Here is a 19,925-nt window from a genome sequence, read left to right on the forward strand (position 1 = left end):
AATTCATTTCTGAGGGTGGGGAGGGACTTATTTAGTATTTATCAGGGTTTTCTCCTGACTCTGTGGTCAGGGATCACATCTGGCAGTTCTTGGGGACCATATGTGGTGCTGGGGATTGAACCAGGTCAGCCATATGCAAGGCAAGTATCTTATGTGTTGTACTACCTCTCCAGCCCCTCAGGGGAATGACTTGGGAAGCGACTAATAAAATATTCTGGAATCCATTAGCAGAGATCTCACTCCATTGGTGTGGAGTGTGGTCTTGGTGTCTACGCATTTTTGGGGGGCCCATACCCAGTGGTGCTCCTGGCTCTGCACTCAGGAATCACTCCTGGCAGCCTTGGGGGACCATATAGGGTGCCGGGAATTGAACCCGTGTTGGCCTCATGTAAGGCAAGCACACTCCCTGCTGTACTATCTCTCCAGTTCCAGTCTGTGCATTTTTTTCTTCATTTTTATTTTTTATTTATATTGGAATAAAAATATAGGGTTGGAGCGATAGCACAGCGGTAGGGCGTTTGCCTTGCACGCAGCCAACATGGCCGACCCGAGTTCGATTCCTCCGCCCCTCTCGGAGAGCCCAGCAAGCTACCGAGAGTATCTCGCCCGCACGGCAGAGCCTGGCAAGCTCCCCATGACGTATTCGATATGCCAGACACAGTAACAACAAAGTCTCCAATGGAGACGTTACTGGGCCCGCTCGAGCAAATTTGTTATTATTTTTTAAAATTTTTATTAGTGAAACATCATGAGGTACAATTGTAGACTTACAAATTCTTGTGCTCGGGTTTCAATTATGCATTTTTAAGTTTTTTTTTTTCTGGCTCCTTGAGTCTTAAGAAGCACTGAATTACAGGAAGCAGGAACACTTTCTCAATAGATCAATGTCTGGGTTCCCTGTGATGCGAATTCAACAGGCCAGGCTTCTTCCTGATGAGTTGCTCTTCCCTGGCCTTCCTTCCTATTTTGTTCTTCCCTCTCTCATCTCTGGACGCCCATGTACCCCCACCATCCTGTCCTCACCGTGAACTTCAGGAGGAAATGCTCACCCAAAATAAAAGTTTGGGCACAAATTTTACCTTCAGTAATAGAGCTACACCTTGGAGTGAGGAGAGGAAGAGGGGAATAAAGGACAATGGTGGGGGTCCTGGATACTTTGGGGGATGGTGGAGGGACAGTAATTGTGGCCATCAGAAGTCCTTAGCACTGCGGTTACCATGGTTCCTAAACTATAATCATGTGAAACGTAAATACACAAATTCGATTCTTTTTTTTTTTTTTTTGCTTTTTGGGTAATGCCTGGCAATGATCAGAGGTTATTCCTAGCTCTGCACTCAGGAATTACTCCTGGCGGTGCTCAGGAGACCCTATGGGATTCTGGAAATCGAATTCGGGTCGGCTGCATGCAAGACCAACTTGTTACCCGCTGTACTATTGTTCTAGCCCCCATAAATGCAATTCTTAAAGGAACATAAATAAATAAGCATACATGTGTATCATTTTGAACTTGACCATTTTGGACTTGACTATTCAGATGGAATATCCTACCAGCTTTTGTCTGTAAAATAATGCAGATTGCTTTCTTCTTCCTCTCCTCTTATTTTCTTTCTCTCCTCCCATCGCCCCTGGCCTCCCCCTTATCTCTATTTGACAGATGAGAAAACTGAGGTTGTTGATTACTAGAAGCCTGTAGAGTCCTGTCTGATTTCAGAGCTTGTGATTCACTCTAGAAGACCCCCGCCCCCCGCAGCCCGCTTCCTGAATGCTGCATTGTGATTACTGCGTGAGTCACTTATTCATTTATTCAGGACGCATCTGTAGTTTCCCAAACCAAGGAAACACATCACAGAACCAATGGAAACCAAGTTGCATCTTTCTATTTCCCCAAACCCAGATGTCACTTTGGTCCAAACTTCAGCAGGGAGATTCACATCACCAAAGCTCTCTGTGGGGTAGAGTGAGGACCCGGGACCCTGCCCAGACACCACCAGGAATGCTCCATGAGCAGAGAAGAACAGTGCAGGTTCCCTAATTCCTCACCCCCAAGATGGGATGGGAGACACCTCATTGCTCAGAAAGTTTGAAAGCCACGTTCCATTCTAACTCGCCCAGGTCAACTGGAGATTGGCAACATCAAGGTGAAAAGCTCTGTCACCTAGAAAGCTTGTGTTCCATTTGCAAAAAAAAAAAAAAAGTGTTTCTCTTACATATTATATAACTCCAGGGAGGCAGTTGCTAAGCAACTGAGCCCAGTTGGCTGGGTTGGGAGTAGTTATTAACTCTTCCTGCAGTCAATCGACATTGTCGAGTCTTCCTGGAAGGCCACCAAGCCCACCATTTCTAGAACAGAAAGCTCCTGCCAGTCTCTTGTCCTCACCCCAGGACCTCTCCTGGCTCTCTCTTCTCCAGAATCACTGTCCTCTCCTCCGAGAAGAAGGGTAGCCTTTGCAGCTTGCCCTGAACCCTGCCTCCAGCTGTCCCCACCCCACTGCAAGGGAGCCCATGGAGAAAATCCATTTGCCTGGCTTAGTTCCGTGGAAAGGGATACCTGCCTGACTAGTGTTAACTACACACTCCTGGCTCTGCCAACGGATCAACTCCCCTGTCCATAGAAAAATCCCCCATCCCCGCTGGAATTTCTGGAGCCTCGGTGAGGTGCCAGGTTTGGCAGCAGGGAGTGGGGAGGGAGGGACAGTATTTTCTGGGGGAGAAAGTGAACCCGGCATTCTTCTTGGGGGCGGTACTGATGAAACGGAAGGGAACAAGATGCTTCTGTTAGTCTGAAGTGCTTTCAAGGAAACGGAAGAAGGCCATGGCGTGCCGGGTAGAGCCTGGGTGTCTCGGCAGGTCGCTAGCTACAGCCCTCTGCTGTCCCTGCTAGACACCTCAGCCCACACCCCGTGTCCACGGGCTGTCTACACGGGGTTGATGCCAAGCTGTGTCTTCCCTCACTGGGTCTGTTGTGGGAGTGTGGCAGGGGTGGGGGGAGGGGAGGGGCATCCTGTTTGATTTCCAATATCGTGCCCGTGTGAGTGAATAGCACCATCAGATCCACTGGCCAGCCAAGCAGAAGCTCCCCCATGCTGCTTATGCCTTTTCTCCATCAATAAAGGCATTGGATTTCATTGCAACGTAAACCCTGGCCCTTCCATCCCTCTCTCCCCCTCTTAGCGTGGCTGGGCCGGGCTGTTGTTTTCTTCCCTGGGCTGACTGGAAGAGTTTTACTCAACTGTCTTCTCTAGCTACTCACTCTCCACCCGGAAGCCAAGGTAAGGTTGCAGGAAGGCGCGCATCCCCCCCTCCCCTCACGCCTCTGCTTCCCACCTTCCTGTGGCTTTGTTCCTGCTGGTCTGACAAACCTGCTGGAGGCTTCCGGGAAGCCTCCAACGTGCGAGGGCCTGGCTACTGTACCACACCCCAGGCACAGTGCGTTGGTTCAGACATAGGCAAGGTTCTTGCTTCTAGTCACATCTCTGCCTTGGGTGCACAGCTCACCAAACCAGCCCGTTTCTTCCTCCAGGGCTTTTTGCTTGTCTCAGATAAAGGTACTGGCAGAGGAACAAAGGCATGCGGGTCCCAGGACTGAGATCTCCAAGCCTACTTGGATGGGGCTGAGCATCCTCCACCCAGATCCTCCAAATTCCAGTAGGCGGGGGGAGGGGGGGTGTCACACCCACCAACTGGCCCCCTGGCGCCGTGTAATCCCATCAACAGCCAAGACCCAGAGACTATAAAACCCAACTCCCGGAAGCGCGACATCTTATTATCTTATTCCTACTTTGGACAAACTGGCAGGCTACAGAATGTAACCTGCCCACACGGCAGAGTCTGGCAAACTCCCCGTGGCGTACCCAATATGCCAAATACCAGCAACAATGATGGGTCTCATTCTCCTAACTCTGAAAGAGCCTTGAATATGGCACTTTTTAAAAAAATCTCAGGGCTAGGACGAAGGAGACGTTACTGGGGCCTGCTCGAGGCAATCGACGAATAACAGATTGGACAACATCAGTTCTAGGGCTGCTGGTCGCTAGGTAGATCTCTGGGCTTCTGTAGCTTTTTCCTGTCTGAGTGTGGTCAGTTCAGCTATCAAACTTCTCCATCCAGTCTCAGCCTCTGTGTCTCTTGGGAGGGTAGGGTTCGATCCTAGCCAACTTCGTTCCTTCAACATCCAGCACAATCCCTGACATTCAAAAGACACTCACCCTTCAAAGAGGCCCTCCTTGATTACCTACTACCTTAATCAAAACACTCTGCTGATGTTTTCAAGCACTTCCCGCCCCCCCTTCCTTTTTTTGTATGTATCTGTATACATCGGTACATAGAATTAAGTTGCTTTTGCTTTTTCTCTTCTGATAATCTCAGCTTCCTGAGGGCAGAGACCACATTGATTTTGTTAGCAACTGTATTATCAGCTTCTCTCCCAGGGCTGGCGATGCACAGAAAATGCTTAGATATTTCTTTTCCCTAAGTGAGTAAATAGGACATAATGAAAGAGCCAAGACTTACTGAGCACATACTACACCCTCAACACGGTGCTAACTACCTAATAAGTATGATCTCATTTATTCTTTGTGATAACCCAGTAGGGGATCTATTACCATTCAGTTTTAAAAGTGAGTAAACAGGTTTAGAATGAGGGCTGATGAAAGCGAGGTCAGTCAATTGGATAGAATGAAGCTTACTCTTATTTTAAATTTGTTTCCTGGATTTTGAACCATATCCAGTGACTCTAAGAGGCCACTCCCACCTCTGTGCCCAGCGGGCATTCCTGGGGGTGCTAACCCAGGTCCTCATGTGCTCAACCCACTGAGCTTTCTTTCTGGCCCCTCAAAGACTCCTTAACCTCGAGCTTTTACATCACTCTGCCGTTTCTAACCCCTTGAGGAAGTTAGGGCCATTTCCTCATCCATCCTCACTACCTGGAATGAAGCAGTTTTCACTCACAGGCAGCAGATGGCTTAAGATGGCTTGTGAATTGAAGGTGGAACCTTCCGGGGAGCTGGATTTGCCTGGTCCTTCCAAGTCAGGCCGAATCTAGTGATCCAAGCCAGCAGAGCAGAGCAGACAAAGGGGAACCAAAATAACTCTCCACCTGGAGTCACCCCGATCGTGCCTGGGCAGCTTGGCAGGACATTTGAGATGTTCTATGGCAGAGCTGCCTGACTCCCGCCCTCATGACATCATGGACAGCGCAAATGTTATTAAAACAGAACCATCAGGGGGGAAAGCTAGCCCCAGACGTTCAAAGTAAGCCAATGCAAATAGCTACTCATCGAGAGACACTTAAGAGGCCCCAAGGCCTTGGCCTTTCACGCACCATAAAGCATCAACACAGAACCTCCAGGTGGAAACTACTCCTTGTTGTATTTACTGGGGAATGGACAAAGAGTCTCACAGTGGCTTGCTCTGGGTTGATCTGTGAGTGGGTGGAGCTGGGATTGACCCAGAGGGAGGCGAAGGTCCTGAGTGCCAGCGTTTGCCAGTTGTGTTCCACTTCTTCTCCCACCAGAGGGCCCCAGCCGGTTCCTGGAACCACTGCATTGCCCTAGGCAGCAGATTCCAAAGTTTCATCAATTTGGCTGCGTTGAAACCATTCTTGTGGCTGAGTGTGACTCCCTAGAGTGGGACTAGAGCTTCATCAACACATTTAGACCACACGCCCTCTGTGCTCCGGCTAGCTTCACTCAGGGAGCAGCGGGATAATCCTCTTAGGCAATACTGTTTGCTTGTGTGAAGGTGAAGGAGAACCTCCAAGCTAGCCTGTGTCATAGCACCAGGGACTCAAAAAAGGGACCTGGACGAGTCTCAAAAAATTAGAAATTGAGCTCCCATTTGACCCAGCAATACCACTCCTGGGAATATATCCCAGAGAGGCAAAAAAGTATAGTTGAAGTGACATCTGCAATTGTTTGTTCATTGCAGCACTCTTTACAATAGCCAGAATCTGGAAAAAAACCCAAGTGCCCGAGAACACACGACTGGTTAAAGAAACTTTGGTACATTTACACAGTGGAGTACTATGTAGCTCTTAGAAAAGATGAAGTCATGAAATTTATATACAAGTGGTACTACATGGAAAGTATCATGTTAAGTGAAATGACTCAGAAAGAAAGGGATAGACATAGAAATATTGCATTCATCTGGGGAACATAAAGTAACAAAATAGGAGACTAACACCCAAGAATGGCCGAGATTAGTACCAGGAATTTTACTCTGTGGCTTGGAGGCCAGCCACACGTGCTAGGGGAAAAGGGAGCTCAGATAGAGAAGGAAGCACCAAATAAAGGGTGTTGGGAGGATCCTCCCAGGGTGAGAGAAGCATGCTGAAAGTAGACTACAGACCGAACATGATTGCTACTCAATGCCTCTTTTGCAGGTCACAGCACCCAAAATGAGAAAGAGAACAAAAGGGAATGCCCTGCCACAGAGGGAGGGTGGTATGGGGGGATGGGAGGGATACTGGGATCCCTGGTGGTGGAGAATGGGCACTGGTGGAGGGATGGGTATTTGATCATTGTATAACTGAAACCCAAGCACAAAAATTTGTAAGTCTACAACTGTACCTCATGATGTCTCACTAATAAAAATTTAAAAAAAAGGGACCTGGGTCTCTGCCTGTCACACAGGAAAGATGAGGGCTTGGGGTCTAGGTACTCCTGAGGCTGATTTCAACCCTAGAGTTCTGGCTTCTCACCTGTGAGCTTGCTCCTCCCTTAGCCTGACATCTGCCTCTCTGCCATCTTTATTTGACTCACTTTTTACTCCTTTGGGAGGCTGATGAGGTGTCACCTCGTCCAGGAAGACTTCTTGAAGTTCCAGTTGGGCTCGGGAGCATTAGTTTCAAATTCTCTTTTGACCTTAAAGCCAGTAAATCTGTTGATGCATAAAATGTGGGGGGAAAAGGGGGCAAAATGTCTGGAGAGATAGTACGGGGTGAAAGGAATTGTCTAGCATGCAGGATGTCCCAGAATCGATTCCCAGAACTACGTATGGTGCCAAAAGGCCACAGGAGTGATCCCTGAGCACAGAGCCATGAGTCAGCCCCAAGCACTGCTGGGTGTGGCCCATAAAAAGAAAGAAAGGAGGTAAAAAGGTAAATGAGAAGTCATCCAGAGACTGCTTAAGAGGCAGGATTGGGTGGTACAATTCAGTGGGAAGGAAACGACATTGGAGATTGGACAACATCAGTTCTAGGGCTGCTGGTCGCTAGGTAGATCTCTGGGCTTCTGTAGCTTTTTCCTGTCTGAGTGTGGTCAGTTCAGCTATCAAACTTCTCCATCCAGTCTCAGCCTCTGTGTCTCTTGGGAGGGTAGGGCTCGATCCTAGCCAACTTCGTTCCTTCAACATCCAGCACAATCCCTGACATTCAAAAGACACTCAGAAGAGTGACCCTCAACACAGAACATCACAATCTTCAGCATTGTGTTTGTCCCTTGAAGAAGTTGCCTTAACCAGCTGCAGGGAACTGAGTTGAACTGAATGATGGGGGTGAGAAAATAGCACAGAGAGACTCCGAAGCATATAGAAATAAAAATAAGAAAGGTCTTTTGAAAACTGTAACAAAGGGAAGAAAGATGGACAGAGGCTGCGTACAGAAGTTCTCCTGGTGCAGGGAACGGGGACTGGGGATATTTAACTTTCCATCTCCCAAATGGTCAAAGATGTCAAAAAAAGGAGAAAAAAAACACCACCCCAAGTTGTCAAAAAGAGCTTTTTTCTCATTCATGCATTTCTCGCTATTTTAGGCCAAAGTGGCCCAAGATGATAGGAGAACAGCTTTAAGCCAGGATCAGCCGTTGGCCTTGACGAGTTCTTGCTTTGTGATCCTGGCTAAGTTCTCTCCCCGCGGTAAGTCTTAGATGTGTTATCTTTAAATAAGGCTGACGGGCTGGCCTAGCCACCAAGAGCTTCACAGGCATGGGGCCGTGTTTCTCTCACATAGCTTTTTCTGGTGACAAACGGAGGCTTTTTCTCCCTGGGGAATTCTCTCATTGTGCCACGTTCAAAGGCACGCACACCGCTCCCAATTCCCTGCTGTTGTAAGAGCAATTTGCCTTCATTATCCTAAACCTTTCAGCATTTCTTGAAACCTCTTTTTATATGGGCAAAAATTGTTCCCGATGTGATCTCCCGAGATAAATGTGCAATTTCATATTTCAAAAAGTAATCAAAATGCTCCCTCCCAGAGTAGGTACTCATTACAATTTATGATGGGCACTTGAAACTGCCTTTATCTTCCTTTCTCATCTGTCCAAAATTATTGTTTCTATTTAGGACAGAAATGCCTAAGGGGTGAGAAGGAAGGAAACTCCTTGCTGGGCTGTTGGGGCCTCACGTTGTGTTTCTTTCCTTCACTGCCTTTTCTTGGGGTTGACCAGATAGCTAATTTGCATGACTTTCCTCCTTCTGTTCAATTTAGGAAGTCAGGAAAGCGGGAAGGATAGCCAAGGACTTGGGAAGTAGGCCTTGTTCCCCATCAGGACCCGAGGCCTACAAGCATTTTAAGAGTCCGTGAAAATGTCTCAGTACTCAAAACATCTATTGGCTCCCAAGGAGTAAAAGAAAAGGCAAAAGAAAATTAATAAAGGTTTTAATTAAGTGCCTCCTAGCGTAGTACTATGTCAATCTCAGAATTTTTCAAGTTCAGTGTTCATGAAAGTTTCAGTCTATGGGAAAAGAGTTGATGTGTCAGTTTCATTTCAGAAGCAGTCCTGAGCATATTTGAGGATTTTGAAAAAAAAGTACAGACAAATGTAGGTTGAAAAATTACAGTGGCACAAAATAAGGTCAAGTGCTTAACTTTAATAATTCTTTTATAGTGTTTTAATAAAAATTTATTTAACTTTCATTATATGAGTTTGGGGCATCAAAATAGACTAGGTAAGGCAAATCAAGGTCTGAAAATAGTACTGCATAGGGTGAGTTGCAGATTAGATAGGTGGATGAATGGATTTGGAAGGATGGGTAGGAAGGTAGATGGATGGACAGCTGAAGGGACAAATGAATGAAGAGATGGTGAATGGATGAAAGATGAATGAATAGACAGATTGTAAGGAAGATAGATGGATAGATAAGCAGATAAATGGAGGAACTGAAAAGAAGGGTGGGGCTGGAGAGTATAGCACAGCGGGGAGGGCGTTTGCCTTGCACGCAGCCAACCCAGGTTCGATTCCCAGCATCCCATATGGTCCCCTGAGCACTGTCGTGGGTAATTCCTGAGTGCAGAGCCAGGAGTGGCCCCTGTGCATTGCCAGGTGTGACCGAAAAAAAAAAAAAGAAAAGAAGGGCATAGATTGGGATGCCAGCTTTGAGTTTCAAATGAAAGTGTGGGCGCATGGGACTAGCATGTTTGGTGGCTGAGAACCGTTCCCCTGGCTCACCCATAGAATTGGATAGACGAAGGACTGGGGGAACGGAGAAACCTGGCCTGAGCTGCAGGCTGGGTTGGTAGTCACTTTAGTTCTTCTCCTCCCCAGCATAGTCTGATCTCTCCCTTACAGCACAATCATAGTCGTAGTTTTGGTTGTAGTGTCCTTATCTAGTTCCCTCATCCTCGTCCTCATAGTCCTTATCATAGTTCTAGTCTTTGTTATATTCCTCATCATCGTTTTTTTTCTCCTCTTACCCCTTACAGCATAGTTACATAGAAATCATAAACGGTGGGGGTACACACATATGGGGCTGAACATTGCCATGACAACAAGCAGAGGTAAAACTACTCCTTCAGAGGAAGTTTTAGGAGATTGACTCAAGGACACAATCTCACTTGATGGTTCAGTACTCCATGTGAGTAGGAGATCCACTCAAGGGCGAGATTCCATCTAGGATGCATTGCTTTCTCCTTTCCCCAGCTCGTGATCCTTTTAAACAATCATAGTAAATTTATTTCTTATTTGTATGAACAGAGTAAGAGATTAAGCTTAAAGGTTGATTCTTCCTGGGATATCTCACTATATATTCCAGACCACAGTCCTCAGGCCAGGTTAGTCTTTCCTAACCCTATCAGGGTCCTTATTCAGTTACTTCTTTTTGGGTCATGACAGAGTTTGTCCTGTGGCCATGCCCTTAACTAGTTATACTTATGGTGCTTAGCTTGTCCCTTTTTGATGCCAGGGTAGCTTATCGCTTGCCCTGGGTCCATTCAGTCCCGTTGTAGGGATCCTGCTTTTGGAGTGCTAGGAACTAAGGGCAACTGAGGCTTAAGTCAAGTAAACATGGATGTCCAGGAGTAAATATTAGTTTGGAGTCAATTAACTCCCATGTTACAAAGCATAGCTCTGTCTCCCTGTGTCTATACAAAAAGGACATTGCTAACCCATGCAAGTGACATAAAGGAAAGAGAAAAGCAATATAGGATTCTTAGTGCTTGACAGAATTGGGTGTGCCTCAGGGGCACTGTTGTGGGAGTAACTCAATAAACCTAAACTCCCTGCGGGGTGGAGCAAGGACAAGCAATGTTATCCAGCAATAGGTGAATGAAAGAATGGATGAAATTATTTTCTGATACAGTGTTCCTCTACTTAAAGACTAAGTCTATGTGCCCAGGCTCTTTAAAGTTATTTTTAACATCACTGAAATTTACTCACAACTCCTTGAGCGTAAGCACTGCAATCTCAAGAGATCATTGAATACAACTCATTCATTCTACAGAGGAGGCAAAACATCTGAGGATCTGAGAAGGGAAGGGAATTAGTTGATGGCACATCTTTAATCTCATCCAGCAGGAGGTGGGTGCGTCAATGTTTGCCTCTTGAGGAGCCCTGGCACGTGCCTGACTCGCAGGCACCCTCTACATGCAGGGGCTAGTGTTTTGCAACTGATGACAACTCACTGCAAAGCTGACAGGGATCAGCCTTGCCAAGCTCCAGGCTGCTCCGGCACATTGTGCCTGCTGTCTCCTACATCAGGCTGTGGGCTGAGTGTCGGGGCTGGGGCCGGGCCCAGGATCCTCTAGAAGACCCTGCTGAGGAAAAGCGATTCTACTTAATTCGTGCCCTTGTCATCTGCTCCTCGGAACACCTCCATTCCTTCCCGTGTCTTTCAGATATCATTAAGGGCATGGTGGAAAAGAATGTTGTAATTATCCTTTGGACAGTCCCACCTCCTCCACCTGATGGTCCATCCCAAGTCTCTGTGTCTAGGGAGCCCAGGGCCAGCCGATCCAGGTTCCAGACCTCTCTCATCTCAGTGATTAGATTGCAAGGAACTAGGTGTGACCACACAGAGCATAGTCTGACCTGCTCCACTCATAACTAGGGCCGGAGCGATAGTATAGTGGGTAGGGCATTTGCCTTGCATGAGGCCAACCCCAAGTTCAATCCCTGGCATCCCATATGGTCCCCCAAGCACTGCCAGGAGTAATTCCTGAGTGCAGAGCCAGGAGTAACCCCCGAGCATTTCTGGGTGTGACCTAAAAAGCAAGAAAACAAAACAAAAAAACAAAAACCCTCTCCATAACTGTGAAACAGATACTATTATAAGACTCCTTTATTTTTATTTTATATCATCTTTTTGTTATTTATTGTTTTGGCCTCCTAGGGCATACTCAGAAGGCCAAGGTCTTCCACATCCTCACCTCCAGCTCTGGCAATTCTTGGTCAACCAAGTGACAGTTCCATGTGAGGCCCTGAAGGTGTGATGCTGATCATCCAGGCCATCCTGAAGGGGCTTGGGGGTACCCAGTGATACTCAGGGAATTGTGTGGTGTTAAGGACTGAACTTTACAGAACTCACAATATGTAAGATATGCACTTTATCCCCAGCGCTTCCTCTCTCTGGCCCAATCATCACTTAATCACTTAACTTCCCGTTAGTCGTCGATTTGCTCGAGCGGGCGCCAGTAACGTCTCCATTTGTCCCTGTCGCGTGCTAGTGTAGCCCAATGGCATCTCTTCGCTCCGGGAACATGGAGGGCCTCAAACCGATCGTTCATGATCTTGACAAAGAAGTCTGACCATCTGGTAGGTGGGTGGCCACGCGGTCTCTTGACATCCCGTGGAATCCAATCAGTAACAGCTCTAGTCCAACGGTCGTCTTTAAATCTCATTACGTGACCAGCCCATCTGATTTTCGACACCTTGGCAAATGAGACAGCGTCCCTGATCCTTGATCGTCGACGGATGTCAGAACTCCGGATTCGTTCTCTCATTTGAGTGAAACGTGATATTCCAAGCATAGCTCTTTCTATTCTTCTTTGGGAGACCTGAATGGCGTACTCATCTTGTTTGCGTAGGGCCCAGGTCTCTGAGGCATATGTTAATGCAGGAAGAACAGTGGAATCAAAGAGATGTGCCCGGAGCCGGAGGTTCTTCGTCCTCTTAGCTATTTCTTCGACGTTCTTGAAGGCGTTCCAAGCCGCTCTCTTCCTCCTGCGCAGCTCGGGTGCCAGGTCATTTGTCATGTTGACCTCTCGACCTAGGTACACATAGCTGTTGCATTCGGAGATGGTCGTTCCATTGAGAGCGAATGGGGCGTCAGGAACAAGGCTGTTTCTCATAAACATTGTCTTCGTAAGATTCAGCTGTAGTCCTACCTTTCCACACTCACGGTCAAAGTCGGCCAGCATTTGTGCCGCTTGGTTGATGTTTGGTGTTATTAAAACAATGTCATCAGCAAAGCGGAGGTGGTGTAGTTGCCGACCATCTATCTTCACTCCCATTCCTTCCCATTCCAGTCGTCGCATGATGTTCTCGAGGGTGGCACTGAAGAGTTTTGGTGAAATGGTATCACCCTGCCGCACCCCTCTCTTGACATCAACGATCACTTACAAAGAAGTGGCCCAATCATAGATCCCCTTTAAAGATGAGAAAACTTAGGGCCAGAGAGATAATACAGCGGGTAGTGTGCTTGACTTGCATGACGTGACCAACCTGGGTTGATTCCTGGCATCCCATATGGTCCCCTGAGCACTACCAGCAGTAATTCCTGAGTGTAGGGTAACAGAGTGTAGAATAACTCCTGAGAGCCACGAGGTGTAGCCCAACAACCAAATAAATAGAGAAAACTGAGGTCAAAAGAAGTGAAAATACGTGTTAAAGATTTATTTCCCTAAGGGACTGAGATATGATTTTGGGTAGCTTGTTTCATTAAGCATTCCTGCCTCTGCAACATCCCATTCTTTTATTTTACTTTAATTTATTTTATATTGGGATCACATTTGGTGGTGTTCAGGGGACCGTGCGTGATATGCTGGGGATTGAATGGGATTGGCCACATGCAAGGCCTTACCCCACATACTATCTCTCCAGCCCCAACCCCACACTTTTGGTACCTGGTATAAGGGCATGCGCTCCCCAGATGCAGTTGATGGGATGGATCATACAAGCTGAACTGTGTACATGTTACTGTACATGTACTGGGACTAGCAATCTGAGTAAATGTTTCAGCTACAACTTCAAAGTGAGTTAATCCCATGTGTCAACAAACACATATCTTAATAGCCTTTCATCATCTAATAATTTGTTTTTAGTTTGGGGCCACATCTGGCAGTGCTCAGGATTACTCTTGCCTCTGTTCAGGGATTACTCCTGGAGGGTGTCAGAGGACCATTTGTGGTGCCGGGGATTAAGCCCAGGTTGGTCATGTGTTAGGCAAATGCCCTACCCACTGTACTACCCTATTGCTTCACCTCAACCTCTGGCCACTTTACGCCTTGGACAATTTGCTTATCTGGAAATTTACTTCTGGGTATCCTCAGTTCACTGGAAGTTTTACCAAGATCTAAGGGAAGGTCATGAGCAAAAGCTTTCCAGGGTAGGCTATGAAGCTGGGGCGAGTTATTCCAAGAAGAGCCTTCCACTCCCATTTGACATGGCCGTCATGTTTTCTCAGTTCAGAGTAATTGACAGGGCAGCAGAATGGAAGTCAGTGTAGTGTTATTGAAGGGATCATTCACTCAGGAGTTAGAAGCTAGTCCCAGCCAAAAACTTAGAGATAAAGGGGTTCACATCTCTGAGCCTCAGTTTTCTCATCTGTAAAATGGTGGCAATACTAGAGTCTACCTAGCACCATTATTATAAGAAGGAAATTCAGTGGATGGTGCAAAGTACCAGTCACACAGTAGGTACCTGATAAATGATTTCTTTATGATTGACTAATGGTAAGTGTTTTATTCCTTCTCAAGCTTCATTTCCTCATTTATAAACCGTGGATGATAAGGTTCCTCCAGGGGGCAGTTCACAGGGTTGTTGGATAGAATACAAGATAATGAAATAAAAATGCTTTTTAAATGGTCAAGTGCTGCTTAAGAGTGAGGCGGTATTACGGTTATTACAAATAGAGCAGAAGGAATGATGCTATTGCTAATACTTAACTACTTAATCATCATGATGACTAGTGCTATTATTATTACTGCTGTACTATAAAAGAATATAATACTGTTCCTTAGGCTCTTACAATATTTCACAATAATTTCCTGGGTTAGGAATGACCACACTTAGAATGAACATCCAGGACTCTGGCTTCTCAGTCAAACCCAAATCAATATTATTTCCTTTGAACCTGAAATGAATGAATAAATAAGAGTTCCCTTTGCACAGGGAGACAAAAAACCAACAGCCACTGAGGTGGGAGTGGTGAACACCTATCACATCGCTTGCCCCACGTTTGCCATGCAGTCATTTCTAGGTCATGAATAAGTATGAGGAGAGAGAGATGGATGAAAAAGGAAGCCAATCATGAAAAAGTGTTCATTGCTTATTTATTAGGGAAATTAGAATCAAAATGACAATGAGATCATCTCACATCAGTGAGAATGACACGTGTTAAGAAGACTGGAAATAACCAGGATTGGTAGGGAGGGAGTGAAAAAGGAACCTTCATCCACTCTTGGAGGGGTAGTTTGGTTCAGTTTCTATGAGAGTATAGAGATTTTTCCAAAAAAGTAACAACAGAGAACTTCCATAGGACCCAGTGAGTTTTACTTCTTGGCATCTATTCCTCTCACACCTCCACCCCCCAACATAGCAACATTGATTCAAACAGATAGATGCATTCTTAAGTTTATCGCAGCACTTAGTACAATATCCAAGATGTGAAAACAGCCCAGATGTCTAGCAGATAAGCGGATAAAGAAACTTCGGTATGGATACACAGTGGAACCCATGCAGCTGTAAGAAATGATGAAACCATGCAGGACAAAGCAACATATATGGAACTGGGAAGTATCGTGATAAGCAAAAGAAAAGGGAGAAGGACAAATGCAGATGTTTCCGTTCTGTGTCGTTTATAGAGACGAAACATGGGAATAGATAATATCAAGCTATAACAACCCCTTTTTCCTGGAGGTCTGACATGGGGACACTGGTGGAAATTCATGGGCATGATAGTGGTAGTGGGACATAGTAATTTTGTACATCTCTACCATGGATTTAACACTACCGTAACAACCTAAAACATAACAATTTTGAATAAAGAGGATGCTGAGTTTCTACCACACTGCCCATCAAAGGGGAGGCATCTGTCTGTCCTCTTCCTTGAACCGGAGCTGGTCCTGTGACTTCCTTTGATAGTTGATGAGCAACTTCTAAAGCTGGCCCTTCAGCTTTTGTCTTTTTGTTGGAATGCTCCTCGTGGAGCCCAGCCAATCTAGGAGGGAGCAGCCCATGTCACAAGGAGAGGCCCTGTTAGGGAAACCCTATTAGGGGGTATGCTGTTCAAACTCCCAGATCCTGCACTATTAGGCCTCCGGATGTCTGTAGTTCTGTCCATCACTATGGAAGTGGAAGAAGGAACGTTCCAGCGGAACCCTGTCAATCCACAGCATTCTTTGGGCTAACCAGTAGTTGTTACATCAAACCATTATGGAACCTTGAAGAGATTGCCAAGCCAGACTCGTCTCCAGGCTGAGAATGCTGGGACATTCTCTGGGATTCGGGGGTGGGGGCAGAGTTTCCGCCCTGCCAAAATGCCCAGTGTCCTACCCACATCTGACACCCTCTGGCCTATAAACGGCTAAGCTTCACAGCCCCTTGACTAATCCTGGAGAGACGCCAAACCACTGAATTGTCCCAGTTATACACCTTCCTCCAAATTTTGTAGTGCTGACAGCCCAGTAGGAACACAGCAAATTAAGTGGGAAAGTTGCATAGAGGCGCTCCAAGCTTCACAAGCAAAAACAGTAACACAGAAGGCTCAGTAAATCCTAACTTGCACCTAACAGTTCAGTAAATCCTCAGACAATGACTTTAGCAACCCCCTTGTGAGGTATAACAGTTTTCACAAATTTTCTTTTACGGAACTATTTCTTGATAATTCCAACTGCCATTTTTTGGTAACAAGTAATTCAAAGTAAATTGTTTTGTTATGCCAAGGGGCCGTGCTTGGGTGGAGCGTGGGAAACCGGTAGGAAGGTCACACTGGTGGTAGGATTGGTGATGAAACATGGAATGCCTGAAATACTGTATTATGAACAAATCTGTAAACCACAGTGTTTAAATAAAGTTTCAAACAGCAACAAAAACCTCACTATAGTTTGGGGGGTGGTTTGTTAGGCAGCAACCACTAACTGAGAAAAAGTGGAGGTGAGTGGTCCAAAAAATGGCTCCTAATCCAGCTTAGAGGGTCCAGAAGGTTCCCTGGAAAAGAGTTTATAGAAGTCACTGGGGACCTGTAGTTTATATAGGTGAGAAAGGTCCAAGGCCTCACTCACACATCAACCTACATGATGCTTTGGAGTCTAAGGCAGGTTAGTGATAAGAACCAGAATTTAAAAAATCTTCTCTCACCTGGATAATTGTTTCTCCTCTTTAGGGATCAGCCCCACTTCCCCAGCTCTAAATCAAAATGACAGGGACTCCAAATTGGTTCAGGTGCTCATGCATTTGTAAAAATGTCTTTTGCCGGAAAAGGCTGGGTATGTCTAATTTCTGCCCGAAGCACATTTTTAAGGTTAAGCTATATTATAAATGTCGTTTAATTTACCCAGCAATGTCGGGCTTACATTAAACCGAGAGCCAGTGCTGTTCTGTAGAAGATCCTTTTTGTACAGTCTGATCAGGCCTTGGGAGGAGGGAAGGGGTAGATTTAATCATCATTTGTCTAAATTTATATTCTTCTCCTCTCCTCACTGCCGCTTTTCTCTGTGTTCCAGCCACGATGGTCAGGAGAAAGAAAACCTTTCAAAAACTCCAGGCCAGGTTGCGGGAGGGGCGGGGGGGCAAATTTGTGGGTGAGTTGGAAGTCTGAAACACAGCTGAAGAACCAGGGATGAGGGGGCCTGCAGGGTCTGCTTCCGTGCTCAGCCCCTCCTGTTGGAGAGAGCAGTATCAGGGTGAGCAGGGAGGAAAGGCACTTAGATGGTTCCAGAACTTTCTAGGAGACTTGAGGCTGGTGAACCCGCCTCAAGGTGGAACTTGAGGGATGTGGTGGACTTCAGGAGGACCCACTGCTTTTTTTAAAAATAAAAATTTATTTTATTGAATCACCATGAGATACAGTTACAAGCTTTCATGTATGAGTTACAATCATACAGTATTCAACCACCCATCCCTCCACCAGTGCACATTTCCCACCACCAATCTCCCCAGTATATTTCCCCCCCCCTTCCCATCCTCCACCTGCCTCCCTGGCAGACAATTTCCCACACACACACTCTCTCTCCTTTTGGGCAGTATGGTTTGCAACACAGATACCGAGAGGCCATCACTTTTGGCCCTTAATCTACTTTCAGCACATATCTCCCATCCCGAATGATCCCTCCAACCATCATTGACTTAGTGATCCCTTTTCTATTCCAGCTGCCTTCTCCCTCTGCTCATGAGGCAGGCTTCCAACTATGGAGAAATCTTCCTGTCCCTTGTGTCTACTGTCCTTGGGTGTCAGTCTCATGTTATATTATTTTATACTCCACAAATGAATACAGTCCTTCTATGTCTGTCCCTCTCTTTCTGATTCACCTCACTTAGCATGATACTCTCCATATCTATCCACTTATAAGCAAATTTCATTACTTCATCTCTCCTAACAGCTGCATAGTATTCCATTGCGTAGAGGTACCAAAGTTTCTTCTTTTTTTTCTTTATTTTATTTTATTTTTTTTTACAGTTGTAGATTTACAATTTTTTGTGCTTTGGTTTCAATTATACAATGATCAGATACCCATCCCTCCACCACTGCCCATTTTCCACCACCATGGATAATATCCCTCCCACCCCCATCCCCCCATCCCCCCTGTCTCTGTGGCAGGGCAATCCCCTGTGTTCTCTCTCTCCTTTTGGGTGTTGTGGTCTGCAAAAGAGGCATTGAGTGGCAAACATGTTCAGTCCATAGTCCACTTTCGACATGCATCTCCCCTCCTGGGAGGATTCTCCAAACACCCTTTATTTGGTGCTCCCTTCTCTATCTGAACTGCCCTTTCCTCTAGGATACCCGGCTGGCCTCTAAGTTATGGAGTAATCCTCCTGGTGCTGATCTCAGCTATTCTTGGGTATTAATCTCATACTTTGTTACTTTATATCCCCCAGATGAATGCAATCTTTCTATGTCTATCCCTCTCTTTCTGACTCATTTCGCTTAGCATGATACTTTCCATATTGTACCACTTGTATGTAAATTTCATGACTTCATCTTTTCTAAGAGCTACATAGTACTCCATTGTGTAGATGTACCAAAGTTTCTTTAACCAGTCATCTGTTCTTGGGCATTCAGGTTTCTTCCAGTTTCTGGCTATTGTAAAGAGTGCTGCAATGAACAAACAAGTGCAGATGTCACTTCGACTATACATTTTTGCCTCTCTGGGATATATTCCCAGGAGTGGTATTGCTGGGTCAAATGGGAGCTCAATTTCTAATTTTTTGAGAATCATCCATACTGTTTTCCAGAAGGGCTGAACCAGTGGACATTCCCACCAACAGTGAAGGAGTGTCCCTTTCTCGCCACATCCACGCCAGCATCAGTTGCTTTTGTTCTTTTGAATGTGGGCCAGTCTCTGAGGTGTGAGATGGTATCTCATTGTGGTTTTGATCTGCATCTCCCTGATGATTAATGATGTAGAGCATTTTTTCATGTGCTTTTTTGCCATTCGGATTTCTTCTTTGAGAAAGTTTCTGTTCATTTCATTGCCCCATTTTTGGATGGGGTTGGATGTTTTCTTCTTGTGGAGCTTAACCAGTATATGAGGTACCAAAGTTTCTTTAACCAGTCATCTGTTCTCTGACATTCAGGCTGTTTCCAGATTCTGGCTATTGTGAACAGTGCTCCAATGAACATAGAGGGAGGACCCACACTTCTTTGCTTTATTTTTTTAATTTTGGGTCTCACCCAGAAATGCTTAGGGTGCCAACGGGTGCCAGAGAGCAAACCCAGGGCTCCTGCAGGCAAGCCCCGTTCTCTCACCCACAGAGCCGTCTCTCCCCTCCTGAGAACACACCTTCACTTCTTTCACTCACTTCCTTCTCTCTTCTTCTCAGCCACAGTGGTTTTGCTTACTGCATCAAATGTGCAAAACTTGGGTGCGGGCCATGCCTAGCTAGGGCTGGGTGCTGAGCGTTGACACGTCCCCAGCTCAGCCTGTCCCCAGCCAATGCAGGGCTGGGGACAGTAGACCGAGCGTGGCAATCACTCATGTCAGAAGGCACACCTGGGCTGGCATCTTCGGAAGTCGAGAGCGATCCATCACTCACTGCATGGGGTACATTTATTTGGCTCATTAAAAGAGTTAACTAGATTTTTCAGGAAGAGGGGAAGCTGTGAAGGGATGGGAACAGCCTCTGGGCAGAGGTGTATGGGAGGGCTAAGAGCAGTCTCCTCCCCTTTTCCCCCCACCAGTCAATCACGGAGGGGACAGGCCTGCTCTGAGGGCTGAATCTCAACTATGGGTCCTGCTGTGTGACCTTGAGTTAGTGACTTCACTTCTGTACATGTCAGAGGCTACTGCCATCCAGGGGAGAGGGTCCTGGGCTCTAGCCCACTTCTGAGCCCACCCT

This window comes from Sorex fumeus, unplaced genomic scaffold, assembly GCF_029834395.1.
Source record: "Sorex fumeus unplaced genomic scaffold, SorFum_2.1 ptg000032l, whole genome shotgun sequence".
Taxonomy (NCBI): Eukaryota; Metazoa; Chordata; class Mammalia; order Eulipotyphla; family Soricidae; genus Sorex; species Sorex fumeus.